Below are 21,541 nucleotides of genomic sequence, written 5' to 3' on the forward strand. Positions count from 1 at the left end.
TCATTTCCTTTTGTAGATCCACTTGCATCCAACAACTTTTACACCATCAGGTGGTTCTACAAGCTCCCAGACCTTATTAGAGTACATAGACTCTATTTCAGAATTCATTGCCTTTTGCCAAGAGACTGCATCTATATCTTGGAGTGCTTCATCATATGTCCAGTGATCAGGTTCATGTTTACCCGGGATCAAGTCCGAAGTCTCTCCCAAAAACATGAATCTCTCAGGTTGCCTTACAACCCTCCCACTACGACGAGGCAACGTCTGTGGTTGTGTATTATGTGTGACACGTGTTGCAGTCTCTTGTGGTAATTCATCTTGTACTGTTGGTACTGAAGTAGACGTGTCCTCTCTAATTTCTTCTAGAACTATTTCACTCATGGGCTTATGGTTCATTACATAATCTTCTTTTAAAAATCGAGCATTGGTGCTAACAATGATCTTCTAATTTTTAGGATTATAAAACAAACCACCTTTCGTTCCCTTAGGATATCCTACAAACAAACAAACTTCTGTACGTGATTCCAACTTGTCAGTATCTCCATTTAGCACATTTGCTAGACTACCCCATATCCGGATATGATTCAGACTAGGCTTACGCTCATTCCATAATTCCATGGGAGTAGAAGGAACTATTTTAGAAGGTACCATATTCAGAATGTACACTGCTGTTTCTAAAGCATATCCCCAGAACGAATTTGGTAATTCTGAATAACTCATCATCGATCTAACCATTTCCATAAGAGTCTCATTCCTTCGTTCTGCCACACCATTCTGCTGGGGTGTACCAGGTGCAGTCAATTGGGATTGAATCCTGACTTCTGATAAGTAATTCCTAAACTCTCCAAAGAGGTATTCGCCACCACGGTCTGACCGTAGTGTCTTGATACTTTTACCAAGACGTTTCTCCACATCAGCCCTATATTCTTTGAACTTGTCAAAGCATTCAGACTTGCGGCGCATCAGGTAAATGTATCAATATCTTTTATAATCGTCTATAAAGGAGACAAAGTATTCATAACCACCTCTTGCCTAGATAGACATAGGACCACACAAATCAGAATGAACCAGTTCTAATGCATCTTTGGCTCTATACCCCTTGGCCTTAAAAGGTCTTTTGGTCATTTTTCCTTCTAAGCAAGATTCACATGTTGGAAAGTTTTCCAACTCTAATGAACCCAAGAGTCCATCGGCTACAAGCCTTTGAATCCTACTTAAGTTAATATGTTCAAGCCTTAGATGCCAAAGATACGTTTGGTTCATCTCTGATGGTTCTTTTCTCTTATTAGAGTTAGAAGATGTGTTATTAATTTCCATATTTTGCTTTGTGGGAGAAATTGGATTTAAAGTGTATAAATTGCCAACCAATACACCAGAACAGATAATCACCTTATTTCTATTTATAACGACATTGTTACTAAAGGAAACTAAATATCCATCCAAATATAGTTCAGAAACTGAAATTAAATTCTTTCTAAAACTGGGTACAAAAAGATAATTTCTTAAAATCAAATTTCTATTTTTTATCAAAAGATAAGTAAACGTCTCCCACTGCAACAGCCGCCACCTTAGTTGCATTGTCCATGTAGACAGTTATCTCTCCATCAAATAGTCGGCGGGTTTCCTGGAACCCCAGCAAAGAATTGCAGACATGATCAGTGACTCCCGTATCTACACACCAGGTGCTGGTAGATAACACTGCTAAACATGTTTCAACTACTAGAGTATGAGATATACCTTTATTGTTCTGGTTCCTACGAGGACAGTCCACTTTCCAATGTCCAGACTGCTTGCAGATGAAGCACTTGCCCTTCGGCTTCTTCATTCCAGCTTTCTGTCCTGTACTCTTGAGTTTTATTCACCTTCTTTACTGAAAAGACCTGTTTCTTCTTCTTCTTGCCTTTTGAGTTAGAAGTAGAACCATTTTCAGCATAGTGAATCTGAGAACTGTGACGAAATATTCCTTCTGCTGCCTGTAGTTCTGTTAGAAGTTCCGCCAACGTATACTCTCTTTTGTTCATGTTATAGTTCAAGCGGAACTACTCAAAACTTCTGGGTAGCGTTTGGAGAATTATATCGACCTGGGTTTCCCCATCAATTTCTCCTCCAAGGACTTGTATTTCATTCAAATAAGCCATGATTTTGAGGATATGGTTTGTTACGGGTGTCCCCTCAGACATGGTGGTTGTCATTAGCTTTCTCATTGCCTCTTGCCTAGCAGTCCGACTCTGGTGCCCAAAGAGTTCTTTGATATTGTTCATTATATCATAAGCTATTGGTAAATCTTGATGTTGATGTTACAATACATTTGACATAGATGCCAAAATGTAACACCGCACCATCTCATCAGCTTTTACTCATTTCTTATGATACTCAATCTCCTCTGGGTAGAGTCACCGTCAGGTGTATCAGGGAAAGCCTCAGTCAGTACAAACTTATAGCTTTCAGCAGTAAGAACAATGTCCAGGTTTCTTTTCCAATCAATATAGTTGGGACCAGTAAGTTTATTCTCTTTCAGTATAATGGCTAGTGGGTTGAAAGTCATCCTAAAAATCACAAAAATAAACTTTGGCCAAGACTTCTAAATTTAGAATAATATTGATTCCTCAAACAATACAATTTTAAATTAACCAACACCTCAAATCACCGTGAATATTGCATGCCACGTTAGTGTGGACGTATACAAATTCATCATTTGTAATAGGAGGGTGTGACCCATTAATTTTATTATCTTGTCATCCTAACTTTATGACAAATAAAATTAATAGTTGGTTTCACTTTGATCACACAAGATAATAGCAGTGACTCCGTTGGGGAGGATACTATTGAATGCGTCTAAGTGTATACCATTACTTGATACTAAGTCCATTAAATAGGATTGTGCCTCTTCAGTTGGAGAAGATCACACGCTCCTAAATAATTTCCTATAACCATCCATAAAAGGAAGTTTGATCTAGTGATCCGTAACAAACCCATCCGTTGTGGAGGGAGGCACTCAGAGCCAACACGAAGGCTTGTTGCATCACTTACAAACCAGTAATGGAGACCATGGGATTTATTAAAATCTCTCTCCCACTTAGTTATTTAAAAATGAGGATTTTTAACCTATTCTAGCATACATCACATGCATATAAAACTCACAGTAAATAAAAGTAATAAATTTGGAAATTAATTTTCCAACTATTATGGTATTTTCCATCACTGTCTTCAGTATGCTCTGTAACGACCCGGCCCTTTGGCCTCTTGGGCGGCCCTTGTGGCGGCCTAACTGGCGGCCCTTATGTCGTTGGCCCATTTGGCGACCTCTCATGTCGTCGACCGACGACCCTTGGCCGTGTCGTTACTCACTAGGACTTTCCACCCCTGGCCACTGGATTTTTGCCTCCCCCAGGATTCGAACTCTAAACCTCCAGGCTTAAGTATTAGAGTTTATGAATCCTGGTAGCCAAGTCAGCGACGCTCTCTTGGCTCCTAGTGAGTAACGACACGGCCAAGGGTCGTCTGTCGATGACATGAGAGGTCACCAAATGGGCCGAAGACATAAGGGCCGCCAGTTGGACAGCCACAAGGGTCGCCCAAGAGGCCAAAGGGCTGGGTCGTTACAATAAAAAGACACCTTTTTTATTGTAACAACCCGACCCATTTGGCGACCCTCAGGTCATCGACCGTCGACCGTCGGTCGTGCCGTTACTCACTAGGACTTTCCACCCCTGGCCAGTGGATTTTTGCCTCCCCCAGGATTCGAAATCTAGACCTCCAGCCATAAGTACTAGAGTTTATGAATCTTGGTAACCAAGTGAGATGATCCAACCCTATCTGCTACCATCTTTAGCCACCGCCATCGGGTCGAGTCGTTGCATCCATCTTGCTTCTTATTCCGCTATGCCTCTGGTGCTCCAAAAGTACCACGCCTCGCAAGAATCTGATTCGCGACAAGAATAGAATTTTACATATATCGATCCTATATTCCTCGAGGGAATGTACATGTAATCTAGATCGAAAAATAAAATTCTAAAAATAATACAGCTCCTGCAGTATTTTATACATACAATCATGCACACAAATAATGCCCTTGACATGTCCAAGGGTCCAATCACACATAATATCAATAAGCCATAATAGTTGGAGCCTACAACCAAAGAGTTAGCATATCCAACTATTTTCCTGCCTAAATTATGTATGACATGTGCATAACCTATTTGAATTCTAAAAATACACAGAGGCAAACCCTAGCTCTGATACCAATTGTTGGTTAATCCTAGGAAAACGTACCAGTTCCACTGTACACAATTTTTTTGTACAAGTGTCGAACCTTTTCTTAAATAACATATTATGTTCTTTAGAAGTTAAATTAGGAATCGCAGACGGAACTTAACATCATTGATTCCAAATTTAACTTATCTGTTCTTAATGGTTTAGATTTGAATCGCAAGCAGAACTTAACACTATTGATTCAAATCTACCTAGGTTATTAATTCCATAAATATTAATTTTCAAAATTGGCTTCCAGGACTGTATGGCGAGGCACATGGCCTACTTGGATATGGGAGCAACAACCACCGCCTAGGCAAAGTCTTTTAAAGAAAGCTAATATTTGTTTCCATAAATAACTCTAGGTTAACCAAAAGGAACAATCAAATCACAAGTTTGAAAAAGAAGAAAACACAAACTCGAAAAATAAATTCGAAAAAAACTAGATCTAATTGCCTCTTGTATTTAGAATTCTTACAAAGAGAAAAACTAGCATGATGCAGAAAACAATTGCTAATTATACCTTCTCTTTGTATGCTAATGACCTCGAGATCTTCTGCCGTATTCCTCGCCTCGCCTTAGACGTCGTGTGGGTGACGATCCTCCAAGATGAATACCACCCAAAAGCCTCCTTCCTCTTCTTGTAAAATCTGGCCACCACCACCACCACAAGGAGAAGAGAGCAAAAGGGAAAAGAGAGAAGAAAGGGAGAGGGCCGACCACCAAGGTCTCCAAACAAGAGAATAAGAATTGTTGTAACATAAGGCCTCCTCACCCCTTCTTTTATATTACTTTCCCAAGGCAAATAAGGGAAGGATTTTTACAAAAATTAAAATCTTCCTCTAATTTTTCCTTTTCCCTTTTATTTTCCCTTTTCTTTCCTCTTGATTGAATCAATCACCAAAATTAATTGGATGATGATTTTATTATTTTAATATGGCCGGCCACCTTGCTTGGGCACCAAGCAAGGTTGGTCGGCCCCCACAAGAGAAAGAAATAAATATTTTTAATATAAAATTTTATAAGAAAAATTCTTATAAAATTTTACAAGCTCTCTTTCCTAAAGTAAGAGTTAAAAAAGGAAAGTTCTAAAAATTAAAACCATGTTTTAAAATTTAAAACCTCTCTTATAACATTTCCTTTTTTAACATGGTGATAGAAAATTTAAATTTTAAAACTTCTTTTCCTTTTTTTTTCTTAAACCATGAGAATGGTTAAAAAAGGAAAGTTTTAAAATCTTTTAAACTCTCTATTTAAACATGTGGCCTAATTCAAATATTGAATGTTTTAAAAATTAAAATCTCTCTTTTAAAACTTATAGTTTCTACAAAGAGAAGATTTTAAAAATTCAAAAGAACCCTCCCTTTTTGAATTATTGTGGCCGGCCCCTTCATGCTTGGTCACCAAGCAAAGGGCCGGCCCCTATAGGAGAGGTTGTAGCCGACACTTGCTTGGTCACCAAGCATTGGACCGGCCCACTTCTTGGACACCAAGAAGAGCCTTACATTTGGATGGACTTGAGGCTATAATAAGGCTACGACAGGGACCTAGAGGAGAAATTGGTTTTGGCCTTCCAACGAGCTTGAGTATCCCGTGTTCGCCCCGAACACACAACTCAAGTTCATCGATAATAACTAATTCCACTAGAGAGTTATTACCGTACTACCGCACCAATCCCAAATTACATTATGGGCTCCTTCTTATCATGAGTGTGTTAGTCTCCCTGTGTTTAAGATTACGAATGTCCACTAATTAAGTAAGTTACTGACAACTCACTTAATTAATATCTGGCTCCAAAAGTAGTACCACTTAACTTTATTGTCATGTAGGACTAGGTCCACCTGTAGGGTTTAACATGGCAATCCTTATGAGCTCCTCTTGGGGACATTCTCAACCTAGATAACTAGGACACAGATTCCTTCTATAACCAACAACACACTCTATAAGTAATATCATTTCCCAACTTATCGGGCATATTGATTTATCGAGCTAAACCTCAGCCTTTGATAAGTCAAAGAAATAAATATTAAATATATGTGCTTGTTATTATATTAGGATTAAGAGCGCACACTTCCATAATAACTAAGGTCTAGTTCTTTTACTAAGTCAGTACAAAAAGAACATACCTAAATGATCCTACTCAATACACTTAAAGTGTATCAGTGTAATTTATTAGTCAAGATAAACTAATACTTAATTATACTACGACTATACTGATAGTTTGTTCCTTTCTATCTTAGTCGCGAGCAACTGTTTATAGAGAACCGACAACATGATCTTCTAAGTGTGACACCACACTCCATGTTGTCTACTATATAAATTAATTGAACAATTATAGTTAATTAAATGCAGATATTGACCAATGTGATTCTTTTATTTTAACAAATAAATGTTTACAAAAGCTAGGCTTTTAGTATACACTCCAACAATCTCCCACTTATACTAAATGACTAAGCTGCCATATCTATTGCCTTACATCTGATTCCCATCCCCTTCACATGCCGATCAAAACATTTCGCCGGAAGGGCCTTTGTGAATGGATCTGCTAGGTTATCTTCAGATGCAATCTTGGCGACGACAACTTCTCCTCAATTGACGATGTCTCGTATCAGGTGGTACTTGCGCTCAATATGTTTACTTACCTTATGAGCTCGTGGTTCCTTCGAGTTTGTAACTGCACCACTATTATCACAATAAATTGTGATGATCTTGGGAAAACCAGGAATCACATCTAAGTCCATTAGAGAGTTCCTGAGCCATACAGATTCTTTGGCTGCCTCAAAGGCTGCGACATACTCAGCTTCCATGGTTGAGTCCGAGACGCATTTCTGCTTAACACTCTTCCATGCAATGGCTCCACCTCCTAGAGTAAACACATAGCCTGATGTTGACTTACTATTGTCCCTATCTGATTGGAATTCCGAATCCGTGTAACCCACAGGGAGTAACGTGTCTACTTGGTAAACTAACATATAATCTCTAGTCCTTCTCAGGTACTTCAATATATGCTTTACCGCAGTCCAATGTCCTTGTCCAGGGTTACTCTGATATATGCTGACCATGCCCACGGTAAAACAGATATCATGCCTCGTATACAGCATTGCATACATAAGGCTTCCTACAGCCGAAGCATAAGGGACTGCCTTAATTTCCTCCATCTCCTTTGATGTCTCTGGAGACATCTCTTTAGATAAGGCTACTCCATGCCTAAAAGGTAAGAAACCTTTCTTGGAGTTCTGCATGCTAAAACGAGCAAGGATCGTATCTATATATGAAGCTTGGGATAGGCACAACATTCTTTTCTTACGATCCCTTATAACTTTGATCCCAAGAATATGTGCACATTCTCCTAAGTCCTTCATATCAAATTGTTTGGACAACCACACCCTTACGTCCGATAATACCGTGACATTGTTGTCAATTAACAAAATATCATCTACGTATAATACAAGAAATACCACCACGTTCCGTTACACTTCTTATATACACAAGACTCATCCGGACATTGAATAAATCCATATGACTGGATTATTTCGATAAACCGGATGTTCCAAGATCTTGAAGCTTGCTTCAATCCGTAAATGGACAGATTAAGCTTACAAACTAGATGCTCTTTGCCTTTTTCAATGAACCCTTCTGGTTGCTTCATATGGATGTCTTCTTCAAGACTTCCGTTAAGGAAAGCTGTCTTGACATCCATTTGCCAAATCTCATAATCCATATGAGCAGCAATGGACAAGAGTATCCGGATAGACTTAAGCATGGCTACTGGCAAAAAAGTCTCCTCATAGTCGATTCCCTCTTTCTGAGTACACCCTTTCGCAACAAGCCTTGCTTTGAAGGTTTCTACCTTCCCATCTGTCCCTCTTTTCCTTTTGTAGATCCATTTGCATCCAACGGCATTTACACCATCAGGTGGTTCTACAAGCTCCCAGACCTTATTAGAGTACATAGACTCTATTTCAGAATTCATTGCCTTTTGCTAAGATACTGCATCTATATCTTAGAGTGCTTCAACATATGTCCGGGGATCGGGTTCAAGTTTACCCGGGATCAAGTTCGAAGTCTCTCCCAAAAATAAGAATCTCTCAGGTTGCCTTACAACCCTCCCACTACGACGAGGCAACGTCTGTGGTTGTGTATCATGTGTGACACGTGTTGCAGTCTCTTGTGGTACTTCATCTTGTACTATTGGTACTGAAATAGACGTGTCCTCTCTAATTTATTTTAGAACTATTTCACTCATGGGCTTATGGTTCATTACATAATCTTCTTCTAAAAATCGAGCATTGGTGCTAACAATGATCTTCTGATTTTTAGGATTATAAAACAAACCACCTTTCGTTCCCTTAGTATATCCTACAAACAGACAAACTTCTGTACGTGATTCCAACATGTCAGTATCTCCCTTCAGCACATGTGCTGGACTACCCCATATCCGGATATGATTCAGACTAGGATTACGCCCATTCTATAATTCCATGGGAGTAGAAGGAACTGTTTTAGAAGGTACCATATTCAGAATGTACACTGCTGTTTATAAAGCATATCCCCTAAACGAATTTGGTAATTCTGAATAACTCATCATCGATCTAACCATTTCCATAAGAGTCATATTTCTTCGTTCTGCCACACCATTCTACTGGGGTGTACCAGGTGCAGTCAATCGGGATTGAATCCTGACTTCTGATAAGTAATTCCTAAACTCTCCAAAGAGGTATTCGCCATCACGGTCAGACCGTAGTGTCTTGATACTTTTACCAAGATGTTTCTCCACATCAGCCCTATATTCTTTGAACTTGTCAAAGCATTCAGACTTGCGGTGCATCAGGTAAATGTATCCGTATCTTGAATAATCGTCTATAAAGGAGACGAAGTATTCATAACCACCTCTTGCCTGGATAGACATAGGACCACACAAATCAGAATGAACCAATTCTAACACATCTTTGGCTCTATACCCTTGGCCTTAAAAGGTCTTTTGTTCATTTTTCCTTCCAAGCAAGATTCACATGTTGGATATAGAGATATCAAGTTGACACATGGGTATGCATTGGAGAATGTATACTGAATGACCCGCCATGAGAAAGTATCATGGATCCTTATATGAGTGTCATATACTTTCTCATGTGGCTATTAGTATGACTATTAGTCCTTAGACCTGAAGTCACCATGGATCCCTACATAAGGAGTTATGTACTTTGGTTTCGTCAAACGTCACCCGTAATTGGGTGGACTATAAAGGCGATTACTGAGTATGTAACGAATTATGCAGAGGGATGTGAGTGATGTAGATGGGATCTATCCCTCCTATATGACGGGAGCGACATCGATATTCTTGATAGAGTGAGACCACGAAGTGCATGGCCATGCCCAAATGAGTCAATATGAGATATTGAGCTCATTTGATTTAGTGAGTCTACTTGGAGTTCAAGATTTAGATTGATCAGAGGATGACACGGTCTATGCCTCACATTGATCAATCTAGATGTCTAGGATAGAAGGGCACTTGTCATATATTGTGAGGAGTCACAATTAGTAGTCACAAGGTGATGTTGGATCTCAACATTCTTGTAACATTGGGTAGTAATGATGTGTTCCTAGATACCGCTCATTACTTATGCTCCTAAATGGGTTTAGGGGCATTGCCAACGTTACAAGAACCTATAGGGTCACACACTAAGGATAATTAGATGGAGATTAGGTTCATATGATAAACCAAGAGGATTAGATTCATTTGATGAATCAAATTGAATTAAGAGTAATCCTAATTGGCCTAATTGAGTTGGACTCAAGTTGATTCTTGTGTTCAATGAGTCTAATTTAGATTATGACTCATTGAATCAATTTAATTAAATGAATTAGATTCATTATATTAAATTGGCTTGAATTAAATGGTTGGATTAGATCAACCATGAGAGAGATTAAGTCAAGTTTGATTTGACTTGGGAAGAAGATGAAGAGTCAAGTTTGACTTGACTTTATGCCACCTCATTGGTGAGTTGGCATTGAGTGGGCCAATGATGATGCTCCACATCATCATGGTTGCTTAAGTGGGATGCCACCTCATGGGAGTTACCAAGAGTTGTGACTCTTGGCATTCCATGGGAGTTACACATGCTCTTAATGTGGACGGCCACATCAATGGGATGAATAAGTTTCATTTTGGGAATTATTCTCATTCATTCCATCTTCTTCTTCCTTGATCCATTTTCTTCTCTCCCTCTCCTCATCTTGCCGAACCTAACTAAGGTGCTAGCACACTTTAGTTTGGTGATCTCCTTCTTGTGTTCGTGTGGATACTTCTAGAGGGTTGTCTACTTTGACAACCTTGAGATCCGGCACCATTGGACGAGCGGGATTCACGTAGGGCGTGCATCAAGGGTATATTCTTTGTTTTCCTTTGTAGATCTACTATAGATCAAGGTTTAGAAACTCGTACTCATATTTTATTTTATTTTTCTTTGCACGGATCCGGTGGCTGGGGTTTCGGGGTCTCCGCGACGCGAAAAAGTGGTTTTCGCGGCCCGAAAAACCCAACACTCCCACCGTTCCCTAGCCTTTCGTGACATCGCCTCACCGATCCTCATCTTCCTCGCGTCGCCGATGCCCTAGGTTCTTCGCCGGCGCATCTCTGCTGGGGTTGCTTCCGGCCAGGAGAAAGGAATCAGGTCCTTGTGTTTTTCTCGTGCCCTAGTTTGCAATCCTCCTCAGTTGCCGCCCCTCTGAATCAATGCCCTAGTACTATTGTTGTCCTCTGCTGGTTCACCCCCATAGTAGCAAGTGGAGTTCGCCTGAGAGAAAGCTGTGAATCTGGATTTGGAGTGAAGCTTGCAGGGTATTGGATTAGCAGGATTTGATTTCAAGACCTGTACTGGAATTGTAAGCTATATGATGGATATTGACCTATATAGAAGGGTTTGGGAATTTTGGTGTGTATTTGGAGGTTAGCGGCTCCACCTAGCTCCGGGCATCATTCTGGCAGCAACTACTCCGGCTGTGATTCAACAGAGGAGGGTAAATTAGGTAAGATTAGAGGTGATTTCATTTATACATTGGAGTTGATTTGGAGGAGTTAGGTGATCCAATTAGGGTTTATGATTGGATCTGGATTTATGTTAGCTTCTCGAGGATTTGATTTAGCTAATTTCTTTATATGTAATTAGCTAAATCTGGATACCATGTATCACAGGACTTTGACACGAGACGAGCATCTCGACGTCAGATTTGGACTGGATTTGGACCTTCCTATTGGAGGCGGGTACCTTGACTTATCTTTGATAATGTCATGTTGATATGTTTAGTAGGTTATAACCTTTAGTAACAATTATGTTTGTCCTTGTTTCGATATGTCGCTACCGGATACCTGTTATATGCTTGTTAGCTCACCTATTATACATTTTATGTTAGTACTCACATGATTATATATTTGTTCATAGAGGTAGTGGCATACCCTGCCTTATGATGTTCAGGACTTTGGTTTTTATTTATGCCATTGCGGCCCTGTATACCCTAGATTTGTGGATTTGACTTATTGATACTAGGGTACACATTTTTATATATATGGATTAGTTCAGGATATTTCCATATTTAGTGTCATGCATCATCTCGCATGATTGCATGCTGTGCGATAGTCTGCTCTATTATTGTCGAGCACATCACCAGTTACATGTATCTGTACACACCACCACTCATGGGTTAGTGGTATATCAGACAGGTATGTGGCAGTTCTGCTGTTTGGCTCCGTTGGTCTGGTGACTCAGCGTGGTAGCCGGCAGACAGTTCTACTTTGTTTGGCTCCGCTGGTTAGTGTAGCAGCATGGTAGCCGGCAGGCGGTTGGACTTTGTTTGGCTCCGTTGGTCCGCTCATGGGTAGTGTGATGCAGCGTGGTAGGCGGCAGAGATTCCTCCCCGTCATCGTGTACCGGGAGATGAGAGCATTGAGCTCCCCCATTTATGATTTGGGGTAGGAGGATAGGTGTACTCTGACAGCATCCCGTCCACTCGGTCACTCATCAGGAGTAGTGACGGCAGAGTGCACGGTTGTCACAGCTCTACCCACTCGGTCTCACCATTGTGTGTGAGATGGCTGACTGGCGTCAGGGGTGACCATGCCATTGGCATCATATGCATTTATGCATTTACTGATTGTGTTTGCTGCACTTATATGCTACATTTGGATGGATGCATATATTTGACATGCATACAGGATTTATGGTACTCTCGGTCTTACGACCTGACCATTCTGATAGGAGGCCCTGGTGAGTACAGTTCTCTTCAGCCCTTTCCTATTGTGCATTTCCAGCTTTTGTCAAGGAGACTGTACTCCATAGTTATTTCTATTTTTTATAGTTTACTATACATGTCAACTAGGTATCTGCTGAGTTTTTGAACTCACCCCCGTGGACACTATCTTTTTTAGGTACCAGGTTGTTTATGGAGTCTCTTGGAGTATCCTGCCTATCGGTCCCCACGTCATATCAGAAGACCTGTCTCTATTTTTGTTTATTTGTAGTTTGGTAGATGAATGTGTGTATTTGGCTTTGTGTTCCGGTTTTGTTTCCGGAGTGTTGTGTTGTTGGGTGGTGTAAGCCTAGCCGGCTAGCAGTCTTCGTTTATAGATGTATGTGTTGTCTATTGGATTTCCGCTGTGATTGGTTTTGGTACAGTCGAGTGGGCTGTTAGATTTAAATATAACTGCGTGGTTGTATTTTTGTGGTATCAACCGAGTAGGCTGCATATAAACTGCGTGGTTGTGTGTATGTTCCAACCGCCTGTGGCTGGTGTATATTGTGTCTGTAGAAATGTTTTAGATTTTCATCCATATAGGGGAGGTTCTGCCGAAATTTCTTCGGATAGGGACTTCCCCGGGGGGTGACAATTTAGTGGTATCAGAGCAAGTATACGATACTTGCTATATGTTCTGGATTTTCGAGATTTATCTGATACCAATTTATTGGTATCAGAGCTCAGTTTACGAGTCTTATATTTTGTGTTTCGGATTTCGTGTTTTAGTCTTCTCGATATGACTTTTCGAGTTTTTGGGACCTGGCAGCGGCAGGACATCTCCAAGTTATAGGAGGTATGTTGGTATATTGTCATCCTACCTTTTTGGTTGGTATATGCATTGTTGACTATGATAGTTATGACATGTAATAGCAATTTGTATTTGGTATCTGTCTGATGTTGTAGCCATATTACATGTGATGGGGTTAGCCACTGATGATGATCGACCCTATTAGAGATCAAGGATTACAATTTCTGGTGATTTTTCATATTATACACCAGTAGTTTTTAGCTTCTATTACTACTAGTTGGTTAGCAGATTGAGGCACATACCAGCCTCTGTTATTATTAGCTGGGTAGTGGATAGTATCTATATCTTCATGTTGACCTAGCCAGTAGTATACCATTTTATCTTAGTTAATTTCATCAGTAAATATTGATTTACTCTTGTTAGATCGGTCAGTAGAAGACTGATTTACGTTTGTCGACTTGGGTAGACGTAGATCGATATACTTTTGTGATTGCGGAGGATTAACATACATTTGTTAGATTTAGACAGTCGATCATCGATTCATTGTTTTGGTTGGTCCGATCAGCAGGGGATTGACTTATTCTATTTTATAAAAATGCTGATCTTTGGGTTATTCGTGCTTAGTTGGATATCTTGAGCACATTGAGTACATGGCTTATACTGATGTGGGGAAAGACTGAATTAGCCGTATACCATTGTCGATTTGGTCAATCTATAGAGGATCGATGTATCCTATTCCATGGGTACGTTAATTTTAAACTGTATGTACCTAGTTAGATAACATAGAAGGTAGCATAGGAAATATCAAGTTGATTGGATTAGATATGCTGATTCTGCATATCTATGTGGTGTGTACATATGATTATTGTGTGTTGTAATAGTGTTATGATGGACGGTCTAATTGCATGTAGTGGGTGTATATTTTTCCAGTTATGATTGTTGTGGGTTTCTAGTAGATTATACCCGAGTGGTCTGATTGGTTTATTAGAGGTATTTTGTCGATTAAATCTATGTTGTGAAATGTGCACCTATGTTTGAGTGTTTTATTGGAGGTATCTTATCGATTTAATCTGAGTTGTGATATGTGCAGATGTGTTCGGTGTAATATTCGAGGTATCTTGTTCATTATATTTGTTCTGTGTATACACTCGTGTCGATTATGATTTGTTGAAAGTATTACGTTGATTATACTCTTGCCATAGGTGTATATATGTCATGTGAGTGTTGTTTGAGGTGTATTGTCGATTATACCTATGTTGATATATGCACACAAGTTCAGTATGCATTATTGGAGGTATCACGATGATTTATACCTATGTTGTGAGTATGTTTGGTGTGTACTAATTAGAGGATTATGTCGATCATACATATGTTGTGTGTGCACGTGTGCCAGGTGTATGGTTGGTAGCATCATGATGATTCTACCTATGTTGAAAGTAGAATGTGGAGTGTCTACATTATGTTATTGGTTGTATTACCCTGTCAACTAATTCTTCTATTAGTGGGTGACCGACCCACTAGGATGATGATAGAGTTGACTATGGATTTGATTTGCTTACTAAGTTGTTATACCCTAGGCTACCCACAGTGATCTGTGGTAGAGAGATCTCGTGCAGTCTCTAGCTGGATAGTTAGGTGCCTTGGGCACTTATGTATTGTTTGTGGTGGAGTGTTGCTCCCACACCTGTTATGGATTGTTTGTGGTGGAGCGTTGCTCCCACATATTGCAGATTGCTTGTAGCGGAGCATTGCTCCCATATTTATTGCAGATACATATTATAGATTATTTGTAGTGGAGTGTTACTCCCACATATTGAGGATTTCTTGTGGTAGAGCGTTGCTCCCACCTATGTGGTATTTCTTATGATGGAGCGTTGCTCTCACACTGGAGGATCTATTACTTGGTGTTTATTGTCGAGGATCTTATGGTTGAGGATATCTGATTTACGGACATTATAAGTTCTTGATTTTATCATTTAGGCTAATAGTGCCCTAGATGTTATCATGGACTCGATGATTTGGTATTCCTAGGATGTTGGATCGGTTTCCATTGTCTTTGTTGACAATGTTGTAATCTCTTTCAGATCCAAGGTGAGTCACGTACACCATCTTCACATAGTTCTAGAGATGTTTCGATGAGAACATCTATATGTGAAGATCAGTAGTGCGTACTTGGATTGTCTTATGGGAGATGTTTGGGACACACGGTCACCAGTAGGAGTATACCGTGGTTCCACAAGAGATAGAGGTTGTTACCGTTGGGAGCAGTCGAAATCAGTGCAGGAGATCTGCAGTCCTTGGGACTGGCAGGATATTACAAACCTTTCGTCGAAGGTTTCTCCCGCATAGTTGTGTCACTGACACGCCTGACCAAGAAAGGCGTGAAGTTCACGTGGTCCGAGGATTGCGAGATTAGCTTTCAGGAGCTGAAGCGGAGATTAGTGTCGACCCCAGTTTTGGTTTTACCTTCTGGAGAGGGTGGATTCGTGCTCTATACCGACGCATCTCTACGGGGTTTAAGCGCTGTTCTGATGCACCACGGAAGGGTAGTCTCCTATGCTTCTCGACAGTTGAAGGAGCATGAGAAGAACTACCCAGTACATGATTGGAGTTAGCTGCCATCATCTTTGCTTTGAAGATTTGGCGACATCATTTATACGGCATTACATTTGAGATTTTCACTGATCATAAGAGTCTCAAATATATTTTCACCTAGAAGGAACTTAATCTTCGACAAAGGAGATGGATGGAGTTCCTGAAGGATTATGATTATACCATTAGCTATCACCCGAGAAAAACTAATGTGGTTGCCGATGCACTCAGTACGAAGTCCAGAGGGACTTTGGCTTGCCACCGAGTTTTAGTCACAGACTTGGTTCAGGGTTTCTCCGAGTTAGGCCTTCAGGAGCAGGGACAGATAGAGCAGGGTATTCTTGTTACCATGGTTGCTCAGTCGTCGATCAAGACGAGGATCCGAGAGGCCCAGGCTGGTGATCAACATTTGTAATTTATAGGCAGCCAGATAGCTTCCGGGCAGCAGACCGAGTTCACACGAGATGAGGAGGGTATTATATACTTCCGAGGCAGATTATGCGTACCTCAGTCTCATCCGGTCTTACAGGAGCTACTTCAGGAGGCTCATCGCTCTCGATTTGTGATCCATCCAGGCGGTACCCACATGTACCGAGATTTGAGGCGTTCCTAGTGGTGGAACGGTAGGAAGGAAGACATCGCGGATTTTGTAGCTAGATGTCTTGTCTGTCAGCAGGTGAGGGTTGAGCACCTGAGACCTGTCAGATTTCAACAGAGGATTCCTATTCCTGAGTGGAAATAGGAGCACATCACCATGGACTTTATGGTGGGTTTGCCTAGGGCACGACGAGGCCATGACGTGATTTGGGTAATCGTTGATCGATTAACCAAATTGACGCACTTCTTAGTGATCCGGAAGACTGATTCCTTGGATCGATTGGCATATCTATATTGCCGGGAGATCATCAGATTACATGGTGTTCCTTTAAGTATCATTTCGGATAGAGACCCTCGTTTCACGTCTCGATTCTGGCAGAGTATGTAGCAGGCCTTGGGCACTCAGCTCCGTTTCAGTACAGCTTTCCATCCGCAGACAGATGGATAGTCAAAGAGGCACAAGGGTGAAGAGAGGCACCAATGGTAAAATCGAGCATTGGTGCCAACAATGACCTTCCAATTTTAAGGGCTATAAACCCCTTTTCATTTTTCTAGGATAACTCACAAACAAGTGAACTCATGTCCAACTTATCAGTGTCTCTCATGTGCTAGACCACCCAAATCCGAATATGCTTCAGACTAGGCTTACGCACATTCTGTAATTCAATGGGAGTAGAGAGTTCTGACTTAGAAGGTACTATGTTCACTTCCATTTCCAGTGTATATCGTTAAAACAAATTTGGTAATTTTCTGAATAACTCATGTAAAATACTGGAAATAGGCGAATATGAATAAGGGAATTTTTCGGAATTTTTGGACATTTTTCAGGAATTTTTTCGGAGTTCGTACGGACGAGTTAACGGGGATAAAAACGGGGTCCGGAAAAGCCTGTTTAGGCTACCCCATTTAAATGAGGAAAAGTTATATTTCTGAATTCCTTTTCTTTATTTATTTTGCTTTTTCTTTTATTTTTCCGCCGTTCACTCTTTCTCGCCGAACCCGAGCGACCGAGTCCTCTTCTCCCCGACGCCGCCCACACGCCTTCTCCCCGTGCCCTAACCGGCCACACGAGCGGTTCCCTCCTCCTTTCCCTCGTGCTTAATCTGTGACCAAGGGGTGAAGTCGACGCCCTCTTCGATCTCCTCACCGCTCTCCTTGCCCTAATCGCCGACGCCCCTCCTCACTGCCGCCGTGACGCCAGCGCCACTACAGAGAGCCGGCGCCACCGCCGGCCACCCGGTGCCCTAGCCCTAGGATCATCGCGTTGGGAAGGGAGGACAACCCTCTCTTGGCCTTGTACCAGGCAACCACCCGACGCCTTCTACTCTTCTCTGTGCCGAGGTCTTTACCTCTGCCTGTCGCCCTTTGCCCTAGATTCCTTCACACAATAACCATAGTGCTCTGCTCACTTTGGTGCCCTAATTGTGATCTGGAAGGTAAGGTTTGGTTTCAGAAATTAGGTTGTTGTTTAAATTTGGAATGCTTGGTTTTGTGATCTTCTCATCTTGGTCCGATCCAGGGAGGGAGGTTTTGTGATTGTGAAGAAGCTCTTGGGTTCCAGCAGTGCCGATTCTTGATTGTGGATCGAAGGATAAGGACTGTGAGGTGAAATTTAGTGCTGTAGATCAACAAGTGCGGCTGTGAGATTCTGTTCTGTTCTCTTCTGTGGTGTTCTTGATTTCAGCTCACTTTGTTCAAGCAGCACTCCTTCCAGCCAGTTCCTCTTTGGCTGCTGATTAAGAACAGAAATCTGTGATTCGAGGTAAGGTGTATTAATTTGTTTTGGTATTAGGTTTGTATTTGCAAGAGATCAAGTTGATTTAAGTTTAGATCTAAATCAAATTGTATAGTGGAACGAATTAGGGTTTATGAAGCTAACCCTATTTGGTCGAGGTTTATGGATTAGGGGTTTGCCCTAATTTAGAGTTAAAGAATTTATTTAACTATTTATAGGAATTTAGCTAAAGAATCGTATATCTATTTGATACAGGATTTTGACACGAGACGAGTATCTCAGAGTCGGATTGGACCTTTCTGTTATCGGAGGCGGGTACTTTTGACTTATGTCATTTGATATACATAGTAGTGAATTTAACAAGTTGCATTAATTATGTCCTTTATTTGTTTCGGTTAGTCACTACCCATTATTTGATACATGATTGATTGATTGCTTGATTTGCATCCCATGTATACTTTATTGGTTTATACATGCTTATAGGGGGTAGTGATATACCATGCTTCACCATGTTCAGGACCTAGGTTTTTATACCTTCTGAGTACCTTTGATTCGATATGATTCGTTCACCTAGGGTGCACTTTTCTATATATATGGATTAGGTCAGGATGTTTTTATGGTTATTGCCATGCACCATTTGCATGATTGCATGTTGTGCGATAGTCCGCTCCATTATTGTTGAGCACATCGCCAGTTACATGGATCTGCACACACCACCACTCATGGGTTAGTGGTCGATTCTGGCAGAGTGTGTTGCAGCAGGGACTCTATTAGGCACCGTTGGTCCGCTCATGGGTAGTGAGACACAACGTGTTATCCGGCAGGGATTATATTCCTCCCCGTCATCGTGTACCGGGAGTTGAGAGTATTGCGCTCCCCCATATATGATTTGGGGTAGAAGGATAGGTGTACTCCGACAGCATCCCGTCCACTCGGTCACTCATCAGGAGTAGTGACGACAGAGTGCACGGTTGTCACAGCCCTACCCACTCGGCCTCACTATTCTGTGAGATGATCGACTAGCGTCAGGGGTGACCAGGACGCATCATTGGCATCATATGCATGATGCATTTATTGCTTGTGTTTGTGTTTGCTGCATTTATATGCTGCATATTGTTTGGATACCTATGTTTGACATGCATACAGGATTTCCTTATCTCTCGGACTGTTTGACCTTATACTCAGGACCTGGTTAGTACAGTATTCTCCTGTTTACTTCAGATGCATTTTTATCTTTCTTATCAGGAGATTGTACGCATAATTAGTGCTAGGTGTTGTTTCCCTACTTTGTATATCAATTGTACCTGCTGAGTGTTGGACTCACCCCGCCTCCATTGTTGTTATTTTCAAGTTGATGCTGTCCGGAGGGAGTTCCAGTCGCTAGTCCTCACTGCACGTAGTGCTAGATCCCTGCAGACCTCGAGGATTTATTTACCATTTGGTTTGGTTTTTTATTTGCTTACGTGTGTACTTGGTTATTTGGATACTTGGACATCGTTTGTTTTTCTTTTGATATTGATGGATGTTCTATTCGATATGTTTTTACTACATGCCTGCCTAGACGGCAGAAGAGGTAAGTTTCGTCGGATTTGAGTTTTACGAGTGTAGTGGAGTAGGGTGGATTTTGAGTCAGTGTAGTATTGTGATGTTACTATTATAAACTGCGTGGTGAATGATTTTATTTATTGTTATTATTCCAGCCGCCTGTGGCTGAGGTATGGGAGGATGTAGAAAAGTTTCGGATTGTCCACCGTACAGGGGAGATGCTGCCGAAATTTTCTCGGACAGGGACTCCTTTGGGGCGTGACAATTTAGTGGTATCAGAGCACGGTTATACGATCTTTTGTTTTCGTATTTTGGATGTTTGGGATAACCTAATACTAATTTGTTTACTTGGTATCAGAGCGCCAAGTTGGCGATACTTGTTGGATTTTTGTATCATGGATTTTCGAGATTTATCTGATACCAATATATTGGTATCAGAGCAAGTTATGATACCTGCTTTTGGTGTTCTGGAGATTTATCGGATACCTGTTGATGGTATTCTGGGTATTTGGTTAGCCAGGTTTACGAGTCAAACTAGGCATTTTTGGATTTTCGATATGGTTATGTTTCGAATTTTCGTTTCGGATTTATTTGGATTTCCGGCGATATTCTCGTTCGGAATTTTGAGGTTAAAAGTTGGGGACTGGACAGCGACGGGACATCTCCAGACAGCAAATAGGTATGATGTTTATTTTTATGATTTTTATACTTGTAGTAATATCTGTAATTTAATTTAACAGATATGAGACGATCTACTCGTATTGCTGCGAGACGTGGTGCTGGACGACCACGTGGGAGGACCACGGGATCTCTGGATATGCCAGAGATGCCCACTGTTAGTTAGCCTGTCAGTCAGGGACTGACTCAGCATGCTGCGGGCACGTTGGATTTTCAGACCCCGACGACTCCTATAGAGGTACCCACCTCGGTTGTGCCGAGCGTACCTATCCCTACAGTAGTTCCGGTACCATCAGGGGTACCATTGACGTACCCGACATCTGCTCTAGCGCAGCCTACACCGTATTCAGTACCATCGCCACCTGGACCGACAGCGTACCCGATACCAGCAGCCCCTGTGCCCCCAGTACATACGGTGTACCCAGTAGCACCTGCATTAGGGATACCGGCTACTCCGCTTCCGGTACCATTACCTACCGTACCTCCAGCTGCGGCCACTTTTATTCCCCCGGCAGTACCACCGACGGCTTATGCTCCAGTTTATACAGCAGCACCGGGAGTTCCTCCTCCGGTTTATTCCGCGGTACCACCTGTAGTATCAGCTCCAGTGTTTCCTCTAGTTCCTGTAGCCATCCCGACACAGATCACTGATATTGTTGCTGCACGAGCTAGGATTCCAGCATTGGCTGAGTCGATGAAGACTCGTTTCACTCTTTTCCGCGGAGATCTCGATCCGAGTATGGCTCTGTCATGGATAGAGACTATGGAGCAGACTTTTTTCTATATGGCTTGCTCCGAGTGGGAGAAAGCAGAGCTGGCTGCCTATCATTTACGGGATGAAGCTAATGCCTGGTGGATTACTCAGCGTTCTATTATTGGTAAGCGTAACGTCACGTGGACCAGGTTCAGAGAAGCTTTTGAGAGCCGCTTCTTCCCAATGTCTTATCAGATGGCTCGCCGACAGGATTTTATGAGTCTGAGGTAGAACAACCGCTCAGTGACCGAGTATAATACTGAATTCCACCGGTTGGCGAAGTTTTGTCCAGAGTTAGTTGTGGATGATAGAACTCGCATGATGCAGTTTATTCAGGGACTGGATGGTTATC

At 41.5% G+C, this 21,541-nt stretch overlaps 1 protein-coding gene across 1 annotated transcript in view; it reads left to right on the forward strand.

Moving 5' to 3' along the window:
- The window catches only part of LOC121990890 (40S ribosomal protein S7-like), a 60,479-nt gene that overhangs the window by 7,811 nt on the left and 31,127 nt on the right, over positions 1 to 21,541 (forward strand). The gene's annotated exons all lie outside the window — the stretch shown is intronic.

Source organism: Zingiber officinale, chromosome 6B (genome assembly GCF_018446385.1).
Source record: "Zingiber officinale cultivar Zhangliang chromosome 6B, Zo_v1.1, whole genome shotgun sequence".
NCBI classification, from domain to species: domain Eukaryota; kingdom Viridiplantae; phylum Streptophyta; class Magnoliopsida; order Zingiberales; family Zingiberaceae; genus Zingiber; species Zingiber officinale.